The sequence below is a fragment of the Pleurodeles waltl genome, chromosome 3_1 (genome assembly GCF_031143425.1).
Source record: "Pleurodeles waltl isolate 20211129_DDA chromosome 3_1, aPleWal1.hap1.20221129, whole genome shotgun sequence".
Classification (NCBI taxonomy): Eukaryota; Metazoa; Chordata; class Amphibia; order Caudata; family Salamandridae; genus Pleurodeles; species Pleurodeles waltl.
The window spans coordinates 425,934,375-425,950,759 of NC_090440.1; the positions used below are offsets into that span (position 1 = coordinate 425,934,375).

General features: G+C 48.5%; 1 protein-coding gene across 1 annotated transcript in view; it reads left to right on the forward strand.

Annotated features, from left to right (window-relative positions):
• The window catches only part of KIF7 (kinesin family member 7), a 383,648-nt gene that overhangs the window by 307,380 nt on the left and 59,883 nt on the right, over positions 1 to 16,385 (forward strand). The gene's annotated exons all lie outside the window — the stretch shown is intronic.

Here is a 16,385-nt window from a genome sequence, read left to right on the forward strand (position 1 = left end):
GCTGCATTTCCTATTTATTAAACAAACACCCCTTCTGAGTGTTCTTGAACTTTTTTCTACTTCCGAAAAGGGCATAATTTCATATATAGACATGCTTCCTAGATAATTAAACTAGGAATAGCACATACTCTAAAAGCCATGGATTTTGCCAGATTTGGGAATCCAGTATGATAATTTAAAAATACCCATATATGACTCAGATTCACAATTAAAGTGCATTTTCTTGAAAGCCTAGGGGTTTTGCTAGGGGGCACAGTGAAACTGTACACTGCGCTTTCACAAGTTCTGTCTGAGATACTCTAAAGACAACAGAGTGCAGTAATTTTGAAAGTCGGACAGAGCTCATCCTTCATCCTAAAACCCTTCCGAGCTTTTTTTTTTTTTTTTTGTTTTTTACTTATCAAACACCATTTTCCCTTTTATATGAAATAGATAATTAAACTGTTACCTTTCTTAAATGCTGGAGTGAATAGAGATGGTTATAAACAGAAATATGAATTTTGGCAGCACATTCATCTTGATAAGATTAATTCTGCCTACCTGCATTGTAGCAATTTTTCAAGACATACAATTGCACAGAATTGTGCTTAACCTAAACCAGCAGATTCTGCTTTGGCAATTACAAGTGTGCAGTCCATATGTCACAGGTGTAGTTTGATGTGGGGCATGGATAACAATTTCATTTTGGCTGTATTTATTTAATAGATGAAGCAGTCTGGGAACTGTAGATGCTGCTTAATGCAGTGGTTATAGTTTCAGTTCTAGCTTGAACTGGTTGTCAGCATATACCTAAAGTGTATATTTGGAACTAGGTATGCAAAGGTGTAATTGATGGTTATTATGAATCATACATGAAGAGACTCCACATAGAAGGCAAATAACTGTCACATTGCGCAAGTATGTTAAGTTCCTTGTTCGATCTTGAAGGTTCTAGCACTTTGGCAGTTAATTATATTAGTTTGTCTCAAGCTCTGTGATGAAACATTGAATTGTTCTGGTGAACTACAGCGACATACATTCCTTGTTTAATACTTCTCTGAGGAAGCCCCGTTCCTCCAGATTACATGATAACATTATTAACAGGGGTAGATGGTTTGTTGTGGTACATTATTTTCACGAAGATTTGGCTTTCATGTGATGGAGTACACCCAAAACATAAGGGGAGCTGATGGTGAAGATTGTAGACTTGGTTGTGATACAGCCTAGTATAGTCGTAGTGATGTCTGAAATGGTTGTGTCATTGATGTTTTGTGGTATTTTGCCTAATATGAATCAGTGATTGATTGGTGTGCATTTTGTGCTTTGAGTTGATAAGTGGTGGATCAGTCATAGAGTTATATGCAATGCATGCTTGTCTTAAATAGCTACTTGCTTCTGGTAACTTTAGTGATAAAAGTTTTGGAGTAGGCAGTACTGGTCTGCATGATGAGTTAGAGATTCCCCCATTCCACAAAGTCTTATTTCCATAGTATAGGAGGTTTGGGCTTCCAGGTGTTATGCTTGATTGGTGTGAGAGTGGGTGCTTTTGATGAAGGAGTTCAACATTAAAACCATAATAATTTTGTTTCATCTTGTCCCAGCTGGTCAGTTTGGTTCTATAATTAGAAATCTAGGTGTATTTCAAACTTCTGTTTACTGGCCAATTCATGCCAGCTCAGGCTCCCTTGTTGAGGAATCTGGATGTGTGACTCCACAGATGACAGGTGAGCCACACTTAATGTGTCTAAAATAGTGTTTTGGTGCTTTTCAGCATTATTTCAGCCTCACATTTTCTTTCCTTATATTGTGGGGTGGTTGTGATCTTGAGGCAGGAGACAAGCAGTTAACGGAAGATGCCTTTATTAAAGGTGACAGCCCATATTTGGTCCTCTCCACACAAGCCTGAAGGAGGGGTGCTCGACTGCAAATTCAGTTCAAGTTACTTAACACAGTGGATTCTAGAACTCTTATAACAAATGTTTAATGAAAACACAGAAAAAGAACTCTGTAGTTTGAAAGCATACGGACACTGAGTCTAGACAGCAGTGACAGTGCAAGCACTGCAGCTCCTAAATTAGCTTTTGATGATCTCATTCAATAATGATTCAATGCCAAACCATGATAAACCATGGAATGTCCACACCTAAGCGAAACTCCATTATGATACAGAGGTTCCACTGTGCCTTAAAGCATATCTCCTTCCCTCCCAAAACCTATGGAAAACAGAATTATTTATGAAACAGAAAACAAAACTGGCAAAAAAAAGCATAATCACTTAAGCCAAAAGTCACAGGTGCAAGCCCACTAACAAAGGTGTGAAATATAAAATTAAGTATTATAACCAATTGTTTACATGCATAGTCTGGTACCATGAACCTGTGGTCTAATCTCTCTATCAGAACACTCACCCCTAGTCCTCTCCCATCTTCTCATCCACTTTCTTTCCTTGCATCTTAAAGTCAGCCTTCTGTTGCAGACTGTCTCAGCTCGTTGTCACCTATCAATATAAATCTGCAGGAATGCTCCCCCTCTCCATCTTAACCCAACTGCCACATTGATAGACAGCCACCCTCTGATGATACCACTTGCCAACATTAATTTAAAACTACATAAATACCACTTTTTAACTCCAAATGGGCCTTGTAAAGAAATGGCTCCCTGTTGCAGTTACCCCCCACTTTTTGCCTGATACTGATGCTGACTTGACTGAGAAGAGTGCTGGGACCCTGCTAACCAGGCCCCAGCACCAGTGTTCCTTCACCTAAAATGTACCATTGTATCCACAATTGGCACACCCTGGCATTCAGATAAGTCCCTTGTAACTGGTACTTCTAGTACCAAGGGCCCTGATGCCAAGAAAGGTCTCTAAGGGCTGCAGCATGTCTTATGCCACCCTAGAGACCCCTCACTCAGCACAGACACACTGCTTACAAGCCTGTGTGTGCTAGTGAGAACAAAATGAGTAAGTCGACATGGCACTCCCCTCAGGGTGCCATGCCAGCCTCTCACTGCCTATGCAGTATAGGTAAGACACCCCTCTAGCAGGCCTTACAGCCCTAAGGCAGGGTGCACTATACCATAGGTGAGGGTACCAGTGCATGAGCATGGTACCCCTACAGTGTCTAAACAAAACCTTAGACATTGTAAGTGCAGGGTAGCCATAAGAGTATATGGTCTGGGAGTCTGTCAAACACGAACTCCACAGCTCCATAATGGCTACACTGAAAACTGGGAAGTTTGGTATCAAACTTCTCAGCACAATAAATGCCCACTGATGCCAGTGTACATTTTATTGTAAAATACACCCCAGAGGGCACCTTAGAGGTGCCCCCTGAAACTTAACCGACTATCTGTGTAGGCTGACTAGTTTTAGCAGCCTGCCACAAACCGAGACATGTTGCTGGCCCCATGGGGAGAGTGCCTTTGTCACTCTGAGGCCAGTAACAAAGCCTGCACTGGGTGGAGATGCTAACACCTCCCCCAGGCAGGAATTGTCACACCAGGCGGTGAGCCTCAAAGGCTCACCTCCTTTGTGCCAACCCAGCAGGACACTCCAGCTAGTGGAGTTGCCCGCCCCCTCCGGCCAGGCCCCACTTTTGGCGGCAAGGCCGGAGAAAATAATGAGAAAAACAAGGAGGAGTCACTGGCCAGTCAGGACAGCCCCTAAGGTGTCCTGAGCTGAAGTGACTCTAACTTTTAGAAATCCTCCATCTTGCAGATGGAGGATTCCCCCAATAGGGTTAGGATTGTGACCCCCTCCCCTTGGGAGGAGGCACAAAGAGGGTGTACCCACCCTCAGGGCTAGTAGCCATTGGCTACTAACCCCCCAGACCTAAACACGCCCTTAAATTTAGTATTTAAGGGCTACCCTGGACCCTAGAAAATTAGATTCCTGCAACTACAAGAAGAAGGACTGCCTAGCTGAAAACCCCTGCAGCGGAAGACCAGAAGACGACAACTGCCTTGGCCCCAGAAACTCACCGGCCTGTCTCCTGCCTTCCAAAGATCCTGCTCCAGCGACGCCTTCCAAAGGGACCAGCGACCTCGACATCCTCTGAGGACTGCCCCTGCTTCGAAAAGACAAGAAACTCCCGAGGACAGCGGACCTGCTCCAAGAAAAGCTGCAACTTTGTTTCCAGCAGCTTTAAAGAACCCTGCAAGCTCCCCGCAAGAAGCGTGAGACTTGCAACACTGCACCCGGCGACCCCGACTCGGCTGGTGGAGATCCAACACCTCAGGAGGGACCCCAGGACTACTCTGATACTGTGAGTACCAAAACCTGTCCCCCCTGAGCCCCCACAGCGCCGCCTGCAGAGGGAATCCCGAGGCTTCCCCTGACCGCGACTCTTTGAACCTAAAGTCCCGACGCCTGGGAGAGACCCTGCACCCGCAGCCCCCAGGACCTGAAGGACCGGACTTTCACTGGAGAAGTGACCCCCAGGAGTCCCTCTCCCTTGCCCAAGTGGAGGTTTCCCCGAGGAATCCCCCCCTTGCCTGCCTGCAGCGCTGAAGAGATCCCGAGATCTCTCATAGACTAACATTGAAAACCCGACGCTTGTTTCTACACTGCACCCGGCCGCCCCCGCGCCGCTGAGGGTGAAATTTCTGCGTGGACTTGTGTCCCCCCCGGTGCCCTACAAAACCCCCCTGGTCTGCCCTCCGAAGACGCGGGTACTTACCTGCAAGCAGACCGGAACCGGGGCACCCCCTTCTCTCCATTCTAGCCTATGTGTTTTGGGCACCACTTTGAACTCTGCACCTGACCGGCCCTGAGCTGCTGGGGTGGTGACTTTGGGGTTGCTCTGAACCCCCAACGGTGGGCTACCTTGGACCAAGAACTGAACCCTGTAAGTGTCTTACTTACCTGGTAAAACTAACAAAAAACTTACCTCCCCCAGGAACTGTGAAAATTGCACTAAGTGTCCACTTTTAAAATAGCTATTTGTGAATAACTTGAAAAGTATACATACAATTGAAATGATTCAAAGTTCCTAATGTACTTACCTGCAATACCTTTCAAACAAGATATTACATGTTAAATTTGAACCTGTGGTTCTTAAAATAAACTAAGAAAAGATATTTTTCTATAACAAAACCTATTGGCTGGATTTGTCTCTGAGTGTGTGTACCTCATTTATTGTCTATGTGTATGTACAACAAATGCTTAACACTACTCCTTGGATAAGCCTACTGCTCGACCACACTACCACAAAATAGAGCATTAGTATTATCTATTTTTACCACTATTTTACCTCTAAGGGGAACCCTTGGACTCTGTGCATGCTATTCCTTACTTTGAAATAGCACATACAGAGCCAACTTCCTACAGGCCTTTAAACTTAGATGATTCCCTTCTCATCCATCCAGATTTACCTTTAACATTATCACCAACAGACATCCAAACACTGGTATCCTCACATCTTCAGGTAATGTGCTTCTCTTTTCAGTAATGACTACAGTTCTGGGTAATTCCATTTATCTGATAGAGACTTGTAGTTGCAGATTCCTTACCTTAGAATTTCCCCCAGGCGTCAGTCTGGATACAGAGATTTTTCTTGAGCAGTACCCCTGCGTGCTGTTAGGTGGCATTGATCGACTCTGTGTCCGTCATCTACACCAGATGTGATGTCGCAGATCCTATGTAGGTGCTACCCTGGAGTGCTGACGTCGGTTCTTTTCATTCCGTCCCAGCCAGCGTTGAGCCGAAGAGAGCTACCCCTCAGTAATTTTTTGACTGGCCTTTTTTCGACATTTTGTCAAAGTATTTTTGAGTTGCTAACTCCTGGTGCATCGATGATGCCATCTTGGAAGTCTGGGTTCAAGGCCTGTGGATCCTGTCATCAGGCGATGTCCGTTACGGATCCGTACCTCAAGTGCCTTTGGAGTGCGATCACGACCCGAAGTCATGCTCCGAGGGCCATGTATCCAAAGGCTTTGAGCGAGCGCCCTCTGAAGCTAATGGCAGCCCGTGCTTTGATGGAGCGGTCTCTGAAGCTGATGGCGGCCCATGCTCTACTCCATGCATATCAGGATCCCAGTCGAGAGGAAGGTGCCGGGAGTGGTCATAGAGTCCTCCATCTTCGTTGTCCCACTCCAAGGCCTCTAGACGATCGGGTGAGTCGGAGCACAAGAAGAAGTCAAAGAAAGCAAAACGTTCCTCGACTTCACCTCTTCTGTTGGCCGACGAGACGAGAGAGCATTGTCGTTCTAGGCCTCCATTTGCAGTCTACGTCTGGGCCGACTCTGTGCCTCCCTGAGTTTTCATGAGCCAGAACAAACCCTGCCCAGTTAGGAGTTTTATGAGTCCATGCGCCTCATTTTTGGGCAGTCCGACACTGTTGGACCACCTTCAGGCCCGCGGAATTCAGAAGGGGCCCCTTCGGGTTCTGTTCCAGTGGCTTTGGCTCCAAGGGGGGCACACGGACCCATGCTTGGATCCGGGAGGGCGTCGGTCGTACCATCTCGACATACCCTGATGCCAGTCCCGACTTAGACGCTCCCAGCACTACCCGTGCCCTGGAGCAGCACCATCCCCATCCTCATTGATGACTCCAACTTATGGAGCCTCGCATCCTGTGTCGGATCCTGAGCCTGTTTCTTATGGGTTTGTTTACGGTGAGGAATGGGAGGAGTCTCTGTACCCTTTGGAATACCAGCTCTAAAACCCTATGGACTGGTGTACACATTTGGGGGAAGCCAGTGAACTGGACACCTCCCCAGTTGATATGGAGGAGGATGCTTCATATTCTGTGGTGTCCAGAGGGCAGCTGAGGTCCTGGACCTTGAGCTGCCTTTTAGTGGCATTCAGGACTAACCTCCTGACAGAGGTGCTTCCAAAACCCTGCTTCCCTTCAATGAAGCCCTTACATATGTCCTGTGGTGTACCTGGTCCAAACACAGCACAGGGGCTCTAGTGAACAGGACAATTGCCCGCCGCTATCGGCCTGCTCCGGGATGGGTTGCTGGTCCCTTTAGAATATCAGCCTTATTAGTGATAAACCATGGCCTGATGTGAGGATCTTGGTGAAGCCAGTGGGCTGGACACTTCTCCAGATGTTTCTTCCCCTACCGTGGCTATGGAGGATCGATCTTCCCATGCAAGGCTGGTGTGGAGGGCAGCTGAGGTCCTAGACCTTCACCTACCCTCGGTAGCAGTCAAGACTAATCTCTTGACAGTAGTGCTACAACCGCGAATCTGCACCTCGAGCCCCTACTCCTATTCAGTGATACCCTCATGAACGTCCTTTTGAGTACCTGCTCCAAATCCAGCACAGGGGCTTCTGTGAATAGAATGAATGCCCACCAGCATTTTCCCTCTCCCGGGAACCCAAACTTCCTCATGTATCACACTACGCCTGAGAGCTTGATGGTCCAAGCCTCCACTTCCTAGGGTGTGCTACCTACCGCACCTCCAAAGAGGCTGGACACACTTGGAAAAAAAAAGTTTTTTCTGCCAGCCTGGCATAGCAGTCAGTGAAATCTGCATGCCTTTTGGGACATTATGTCCACACTCTGTAGGATGTGGTTGCGCAAATGATGCCATAGGTGCCAGAGGAGTCCTGGACTGTACACTTCCAAACCGTTGCTGATGGGAGAGATGCAGCAAAGTTCACAATCCGATGTGGACTGGGCAGGGCAGTTGCATCGACAGTGGACCTTAGGGGCCACGCCTGGTTGATAACATCTGACTTTTCGGGGGATGTCCAAGCCAATTTTATGGACATGCCCTTTGATGGCACCTATCTCTTTGGAGAAAAAGAAGGCTCTGCACTCGAGCGCTTTAAAGATTCTTGTGCTACGGCTGGGTCCTTGGGCCTTGCTGCGGCCCCTTGTCCCCCTCAGTCTGCTTTTCGCCCCTTTTGTGGCTATGGAAGGAGCGTCTTACCACCTCTATTCCCATCCAGTCACTGTGCAGTGCATGCTGCCTAGCCATTGTGTTGCCAGGGGGACGTGGGATCCACTGACCTCATGGATCAGGGAGACAACGGTTTGGCCTGTCCACAGGCCTCCTCCCCCACTCTCCCCGTTACCTTTGTATACATTCTTATTGTATGTTTTCTTTGCATATTCAATATTTGCAGCCTTGAGAAAGTCTAGATGATGAAACACGTGTCAGCTGCATTTTGGAATGTACTGTGCTTAAGGAAGAATAAATCCTAACCAACCACGAAAATGCATTTTGTACTTTGGTGTATACCTTACTACCTGTATGGACATTGTGGACTATATGGGTGTGCCCTGGTATTCATTGATAAATATGTATAGTAATACTAAGCACCCCATGTGGAAGCCAGTGTCATCCTCACTATCGTAGAACATTTCTCTCAGAATCAGTGTCAGACCATCAAGCAAAGGCCACAGCTTTTCCTGTACCACCATACGTTTGAGAAACTGCCGTCCCAATACCTGGGACACTGTCACCAGCCTTCAAAATGTTTTTTAAGTTAATGTCAAATGGAGTTAAGCTTCTTGTGCTACAAATTTCCATCTTTATAACTTCAAAACATTTCTGTTGAGAATCACACCCACACAAACCAATTTTCCTCTCTCAGTTGTGCCCTGGGAGCATGTCTTTTATGCAAAATTGGAAAAAAATTATATATAGTAGTACGAAACCCATAAAGGATCTAAACGTATGTTTATCCTTCGGTGATGGAGCCAATTATATTGTTTTGAGTCAAACAATGAATCAGGCTTTATATAGCGCTTCTAATCAACCGGTAGGGTATCCAGGCGCTTGAGGTTCCGGAAGGCTCAATCGAACAGCCAGGTTTAAGGGCTCTTCGGATATCTGGAAGTGAGGTGATGGGCCGAAGCTACATGGGGAGGCTGTTTCAGGTCTTTGCTGCGATGTAGTAGAAGGAGCGTCCTCCAATTCTGCTTCCGTGGATGTGGGGCTTGTGTGCAAGTGATAGGGAGGCCACATTGTAGTATTCTCATTGGTTGGTGTAAGTTCAGGCGGTGGTTAATGTAGGTGGGTCCTTGGTTGGGTAGAGCCTTGTATGTATGGGTCAGCAGCTTGAATTGGCATCTTTTCTGAACGAGGAGCCAGTAGAGTTGTGTAAGGAAATGCCTCCTTGGCATGGTTACCCCCTGACTTTTTGCCTTTGTTGATGCTATGTTTTGATTTGAAAGTGCGCTGAGGCCTGCTAACCAGGCCCTAGCACCAGTGTTCTTTCCCTAACCTGTACTTTTGTTTACACAGTTGGCACACCCTGGCATCCAGGTAAGTCCCTTGTAACTGGTACCCCTGGTACCAAGGGCCCTGATGCCAGGGAAGGTCTCTAAGGGCTGCAGCATATCTTATGCCACCCTGGGCACCCCTCACTCAGCACAGACACACTGCTTGCCAGCTTGTGTGTGCTGGTGAGGACAAAACGAGTAAGTCAACATGGCACTCCCCTCAGGGTGCCATGCCAACCTCACACTGTCTATGTAGTATAGATAAGTCACCCCTCTAGCAGGCCTCACAGCCCTAAGGCAGGGTTCACTATACCATAGGTGAGGGCATCAGTGCATGAGCACTGTGCCCCTACAGTGTCTAAGCAAAACCTTAGACATTGTAAGTGCAGGGTAGCCATAAGAGTATATGGTCTGGGAGTCTGTCATACACGAACTCCACAGCACCATAATGGCTACACTGAAAACTGGGAAGTTTGGTATCAAACTTCTCAGCACAATAAATGCACACTGATGCCAGTGTACATTTTATTGTAACATACACCCCAGAGGGCACCTTAGAGGTGCCCCCTTAAACCTTAACCAACTACCCGTGTAGGCTGACTGGTTTTAGCAGCCTGCCACACTCGAGACATGTTGCTGGCCACATGGGGAGAGTGCCTTTGTCACTCTGTGGCTAGTAACAAAGCCTGCACTGGGTGGAGATGCTTATCACCTCCCCCTTGCAGGAGTTGTAACACCTGGCGGTGAGCCTCAAAGGCTCACCTCCTTTGTTACAGCACCACAGGGCATTCCAGCTAGTGGAGTTGCCCGCCCCCTCCGGCCACAGCCCCACTTTTGGCGGCAAGGCCGGAGGAGATAATGAGAAAAACAAGGAGGAGTCACTGGCTAGTCAGGACAGCCCCTAAGGCAACCTGAGGTGAAGTGGCTCTAACTTTTAGGAATCCTCCATCTTGCAGATGGAGGATCCCCCCAATAGGGATAGGAATGTGACCCCCTCCCCTTGGGAGGAGGCACAAAGAGGGTGTAGCCACCCTCAGGGTTAGTAGCCATTGGCTACTGCCCTCCCTGACCTAAACACACCCCTAAATTCTGTATTTAGGGGCTCCCCTGAACCTAGGAACTCAGATTCCTGCAACCTAAGAAGAAGAGGACTGCTGAGCTGAAAAACCCTGCAGAGAAGACGGAGACACCAACTGCTTTGGCCCCAGCTCTACCGACCTGTCTCCCCACTTCTAAAGACACTGCTCCAGTGACGCTTTCCCCAGGGACCAGCGACCTCTGAATCCTCAGAGGACTGCCCTGCTCTAGAAGGACCAAGAGACTCCCGAGAACAGCGGCCCTGTTCACCAAAGACTGCAACTTTGTTTCCAAAGAAGCAACTTCAAGACCACTGCGTTTCCCGCCAGAAGCGTGAGACTTGCAACTCTGCACCCGACGCCCCCGGCTCGACTTGTGGAGAAACAACACTTCAGGGAGGACTCCCCGGCGACTACGAGACCGTGAGTAGCCAGAATTGCCCCCCCCCCCCCCGAGCCCCCACAGCGACGCCTGCAGAGGGAATCCCGAGGCTCCCCCTTACCGCGACTGCCTGCTTCCCAGATCCCAACGCCTGGTAAAGACTCTGCACCCGCAGCCCCCAGGACCTGAAAGATCGGAACTCCAGTGCAGGAGTGACCCCCAGGAGGCCCTCTCCCTTGCCCAGGTGGTGGCTACCCCGAGGAGCCCCCCCCCCCCTTGCCTGCCTGCATCGCTGAAGAGACCCCTTGGTCTCCCATTGATTCCAATTGAAAACCCGACGTGTGTTTGCACACTGCACCGGGCCGCCCCCGTGCTGCTGAGGGTGTACTTTCTGTGCTAACTTGTGTCCCCCCCGGTGCCCTACAAAACCACCCTGGTCTGCCCTCCGAAGACGCGGGTACTTACCTGCTGGCAGACTGGAACCGGGGCACCCCCTTCTCCATTGAAGCCTATGCGTTTTGGGCACCACTTTGAACTCTGCACCTGACCGGCCCTGAGCTGCTGGTGTGGTATCTTTGGGGTTGCTCTGAACCCCCAACGGTGGGCTACCTTGGACCCAAACTTGAACCCCGTAGGTGGTTTACTTACCTGCAAGAACTAACAGATACTTACCTCCCCTAGGAACTGTGAAAATTGCACTGTCTAGTTTTAAAATAGCTATATGTGTTTTATTTGAAAAGTATATATGCTATTGTGATTATTCAAAGTTCCTAAAGTACTTACCTGCAATACCTTTCATGCAAAGTATTACATGTAGAATTTGAACCTGTGGTTCTTAAAATAAACTAAGAAAAGATATTTTTCTATACAAAAACCTATTGGCCTGGAATTGTCTCTGAGCGTGTGTTCCTCATTTATTGCCTGTGTGTATGTACAACAAATGCTTAACACTACCACAAAATAGAGCATTAGTATTATCTCTTTTTGCCACAATCTTACCTCTAAGGGGCACCCTTGGACTCTGTGCATACTATTCCTTACTTTGAAATAGTGCATACAGAGCCAACTTCCTACAAGTTGGCTGAGGTGGGGTGTAAAGTACGTTCATTGGGGAGGTCGAGGACGAGTCTGGCTGCAGTGTTCTATATGGTCTGAAGTCTCTGTAGGGGGTATGCAGCAATTCCTATGTAGAAAGGGCTGAGGGATCATCTCAGGGGGGCTCAGGCAGACTATATCCTTGGGTTCGGAGGTGAAAGGTGGTAGATAACCCTCTGTGTCCTTCTGGTAAGAAAGGATGTGATCCATCTAAGTGTGTCCCCTTGGATTCCAATGTGATGGAGTCTTTTGATCAGTGTGTGTTGTGGGATACAGTGTCAAAGGCCACTGAGAGGTCGAGGAGGATGAGAGCTGCTGTATTTCTTCAGTCGAGGAGGGTTTGGATGTCATTGGTGGCTCTGACAAGGGTGCTGTGGGTGCTGCGGAATCGGAATTGGTAGTCGTCGAGTAGCTGATTCTGTTCAGAGTGTGGTGTGAGTTGTGTGTTGATGGACTTTTCTAGTACCTTGGCTGAGAACGGGAGGCAGGAGATTGGCCAGTAGCTTTTGTTTTCGCTGGGGTCAACAGAGGTTGTTTCAGAGATCCTGCGAGGTTGTGATGTTGTTTTTGCTGGCAGCTGAGTTGGAGAACCCCTTAATGAGAATGAAAAATTCCTTGCTATTGTTGGTACTCGTTTCAATGTGTGCAGTTAGGGCTGTCATCTTAGTTGTCCTCAGTAAGTGGTGGCAGAAGTTAATGAAGGGTGCCCTGACAGAGGTGTCCCTTCTGGCACGCCATCCCCTCTCCAGCGCTTTGCTTTTTCATTTTGCTGTCCTGAGTTCTTGGGTGTACCAGGTGGCGTTTTTGGAGAATCCACTGTGCTTGTTGCTCTTGATGGGGATGATGCTGTCAACGCAGTTGGTGATCCCTGTTCCAGGTTGGTGGTGGTGTCTGGGTTGGAGGGGCTGAGGGCGTCCGTTTAGTGGGTCTCTGAAAATTTGCTCCAGCTGTGGTGGGGGTGCGCTGACCATCTTGGAGGAAGCAGTGCAGTAGTTGGAGATGCTGAAGTCAACAATAGAGTGGTCGGTCCATGTGAGTTCTGTAAAATAGCTGTATTTGACGCCTTTGCTGGAAGTGAAAATGGGGTCCATCGTATGTCCTGTAGTGTGTGTGGGGTTGCAGACAATTTGGGACAGTCCTCGACTGCTTATACTGTTGAGGAGGTGGGCGGAGTTGTTGTCGAGGTGGTAGTTGAGGTAGTCGAGGAAGATGTAGTCTTTGGAAACCAGAATGAGGGCTGCAATGAAGCCTGCTATGGTTGTAGAAGCTGGGCCAGGGTCTGGGAGTAGGGTGCCTCTGGTTGTCTTGCTGTCTGTGTGGAGCTTAAAGTTGAGGTATTCCATGAGGGTGGTGGTATTGTTGGTAGTGGTGGTGCAGTGCATGGTCTCTCTTTGGATCAAGGCTATTCCTCCTCCCAGCTTATTGGTGCGGTCCTGGTGAATGATTTTATATCAGTCAGGAGTCGCTGTGACGATGTCAGGGGCAGATGAAGGGTTGAGACAGGTCCATGTGAGGAAGAATGTCAGGTGCAAGGGTGGTGATGAGGCCCCATAACTCGGTGGAGTACTTGCAAATAGAGCGCATGTTGAGGAGTAGGCAGTGGAGTTGGTGGTTCACTTCTGCATGGCTTGACAAGATGTTGGCATGGTGTTGTGCGACGTGATGGTGCTCTGCGACATGATGGTGCTCTGCGATGGTGGGTGTGCTGGTGCAGAAGGTACAGCTTGTGCAGTAGAACTGTCCTACCGTAGAGTGCGGTGAAGCAGCAATGTTTGCTGGGGCGACCAGTGTTCAGCGCACAGAGGAAGGCAGTGTCATATCTGCGTGTGGTCCAGGGACCAGGGGTCCTGACGCTGGGTGCGCTGCTGTGTGACCTCCTTTAAGTAGGCCCTGGAAGGAGGGAGGAGCGCTGAGAGGCAATGGGTGGGACTTGACAGGATGCGAGAAGTGGGCAGCAGAGGCACAGGAGGGAAACAAAGTAATAGGAATAAAAGCAATAGAAAACCAATGAAAAAACAATAGAAAAGAAATAGAAGACCAATTAATAGACAATGGAAAAACAATAGAAATGCAACAGAGAAACAATAGAAACGCAAAATAAAAATGGAAGAGAAAGCAAAGCAAAGAGCTCAACAAAGTTAGGGGAAAAGACAAATCATGGCGAATAAGGATGGGAGAGCAGTGCAGGAGCTGGAGAGCGATTTAGCAGTAGAATGGAGAGCTATATCTGGGAGAACTTTGGTTCTCACTCCTTGAGCATAAATGGTGTGGCCAGATATTCCTCTTCTGTCTTCAGAAATATACAGTTCGATGGCATCTGTCGCTGTAGATACGCATGTTCTGCAATAGCTCGCCATCTGGTGTTGGGCCGGAGTGTTACAAGTTGTTTTTCTTCGAAGAAGTCTTTCGAGTCACGGGACCGAGTGACTCCTCCTTTTGTCTCCATTGCGCATGGGCGTCGACTCCATCCTCGATTGTTTTTTTTCCGCCATCGGGTTCGGACGTGTTCCTGTCGCTCCGAGTTTCGGAACAGAAAAAATAGTTAATTTCGGAAGATTTTCGTCGGTATTGTTGCGTTCGGGATCGGCATACTTACATTCAACACCGCATCGAAGATCGAAGAGCTCCGGTGCCCTTCGGGGTAATTTTTCGATCCTCCGTCAGGGCCTGGTCGGCCCGACCGCGTGCTGAAGAACGCCGATGGAACGGACCCCGTTCCGTTTCTGCCCCAAATGCCACAATAAATACCCCTACACAGACCAACACTTGGTCTGCAACCTGTGCCTGTCACCTGAGCACAGCGAAGACACCTGCGAGGCCTGTCGTGCGTTCCGGTCCCGAAAAACACTCCGAGACCGTCGAGCCAGAAGACTTCAAATGGCGTCCGCACCGACAGCCCGACGGGAGTTCGAGGAACAGGAAGAGGAAGGTACCTTCTCGATCCAAGACTCAGACTCCGAAGGATTCGACGATACACAAACCGTGAGTAAGACGTCGAAAACCACACAAAGAAACATTTACAAGGCCCAGGGGACGCCACTGCCACCAGGCCATGGCTCAACCCATAAAATCGGTGACCGACCGTCGGCACCGAAAAAGGCCCAAACAGTGCCGAGATCGTCCGACTCCGGTCGAGACACCGGCACGCAGCCTTCTCGGGACCGAGAAAGTGCTGGAGACAAGCCTCGACACCGAGATGCCGGTGTGGACACGGCTCGACGCCGAGACAGCGGCACCGAAACAGATCGACGCCGAGAGGTTTCGGCCCCGAAAAGGAAAAAAGTCACCTCGGAGCCGAAAAAACACGCAGACACAGTTTCGACGCCGAAACAAACTGCAAGCGACCCAGCTTCAGGCTCTTATACAGAAGAGCACTCGCTAACCTCCCAAATGCAGAAGCATAGGTTTGAGGAAGAGCTACAAGCAACTGATGCGGACCATACGCAAAAGCGTATCTTCATTCAGCAGGGGACAGGAAAAATAAGCACCCTTCCCCCCATTAGGAGAAAGAGAAGGTTGGAGTTCCAGACGGAACAAGCACCACAACCAAAAGTGGTGAAAAGAGTTACACCACCACCCTCTCCTCCGCCCGTGATTAACGTTTCACCAGCACAAACGCCATCACACTCCACAGCTCACACCACCATGAGCCAGGGTGACCAAGACCAGGACGCATGGGACCTATACGACGCCCCAGTGTCAGATAACAGCCCAGAGGCATACCCTACAAAACCATCTCCACCAGAAGACAGCACCGCGTACTCTCAGGTGGTGGCTAGAGCAGCACAATTTCACAACGTAAGCCTCCACTCAGAACAGGTCGAGGATGATTTCCTGTTCAACACACTCTCCTCCACCCACAGCTCCTACCAAAGCCTGCCTATGCTCCCTGGTATGCTCCGGCACGCAAAAGACATATTTAAGGACCCGGTCAAAAGTAGGGCAATCACACCAAGGGTGGAAAAAAAGGAATCTGTAGGAAGAACAAAATGTTACTCATCTATCCAGCAGTAATGGAATTTCTGGTGCAAACATACCACCATGCAGATTCCTCACTACCCTCCCCCTTCCTCTATGAGGGCGTGCCTTGACACTGCTTGAAAGCATGCTGCTTGCTGTCATTTTTGCTGTTGTTGATACTCTCAGTTCTTCTCACCCTTCGATGGGGTGCAGAAAAAGTATGAGGAACTGACACTATTAGGCAGGTTGGTGCCCAGTAGACTCCAATATCGTCCCATTCAGTTAGCAGAGTTGAAGTTGCATTACATCACATGTTAGGGAGGGAGGAGTTTCTGGAACCAGGCAAGATGATCCAGGCTAGTGACTGGAGAATAATCATAAACTGAGGTCTCTGCTGGAAGATTGTGTCCACCAGAAATATGGTTACAGAAGGTAACATTTAACCCTCCTCAGTTTTAAGCTCTATGTAACACAGGTCTATCTCCATAAGCATAGCAGTGTCTTTGTTGGCATTGAGCCTCCGATAGTTTATATTAATAGTCTTATTAATACATTTGATCCCAAATACTTAATATCTAGTTTAATCTTTAATACTAACATATATAATGCAAACTCTTTGTCCTAAGGTAACACATTCACTTTTGTTAAGTCCAAAGAAAATGCTGTGTGAAACACTGTGTAATCTGCCTTTGAACTCAACAGGTTATTTA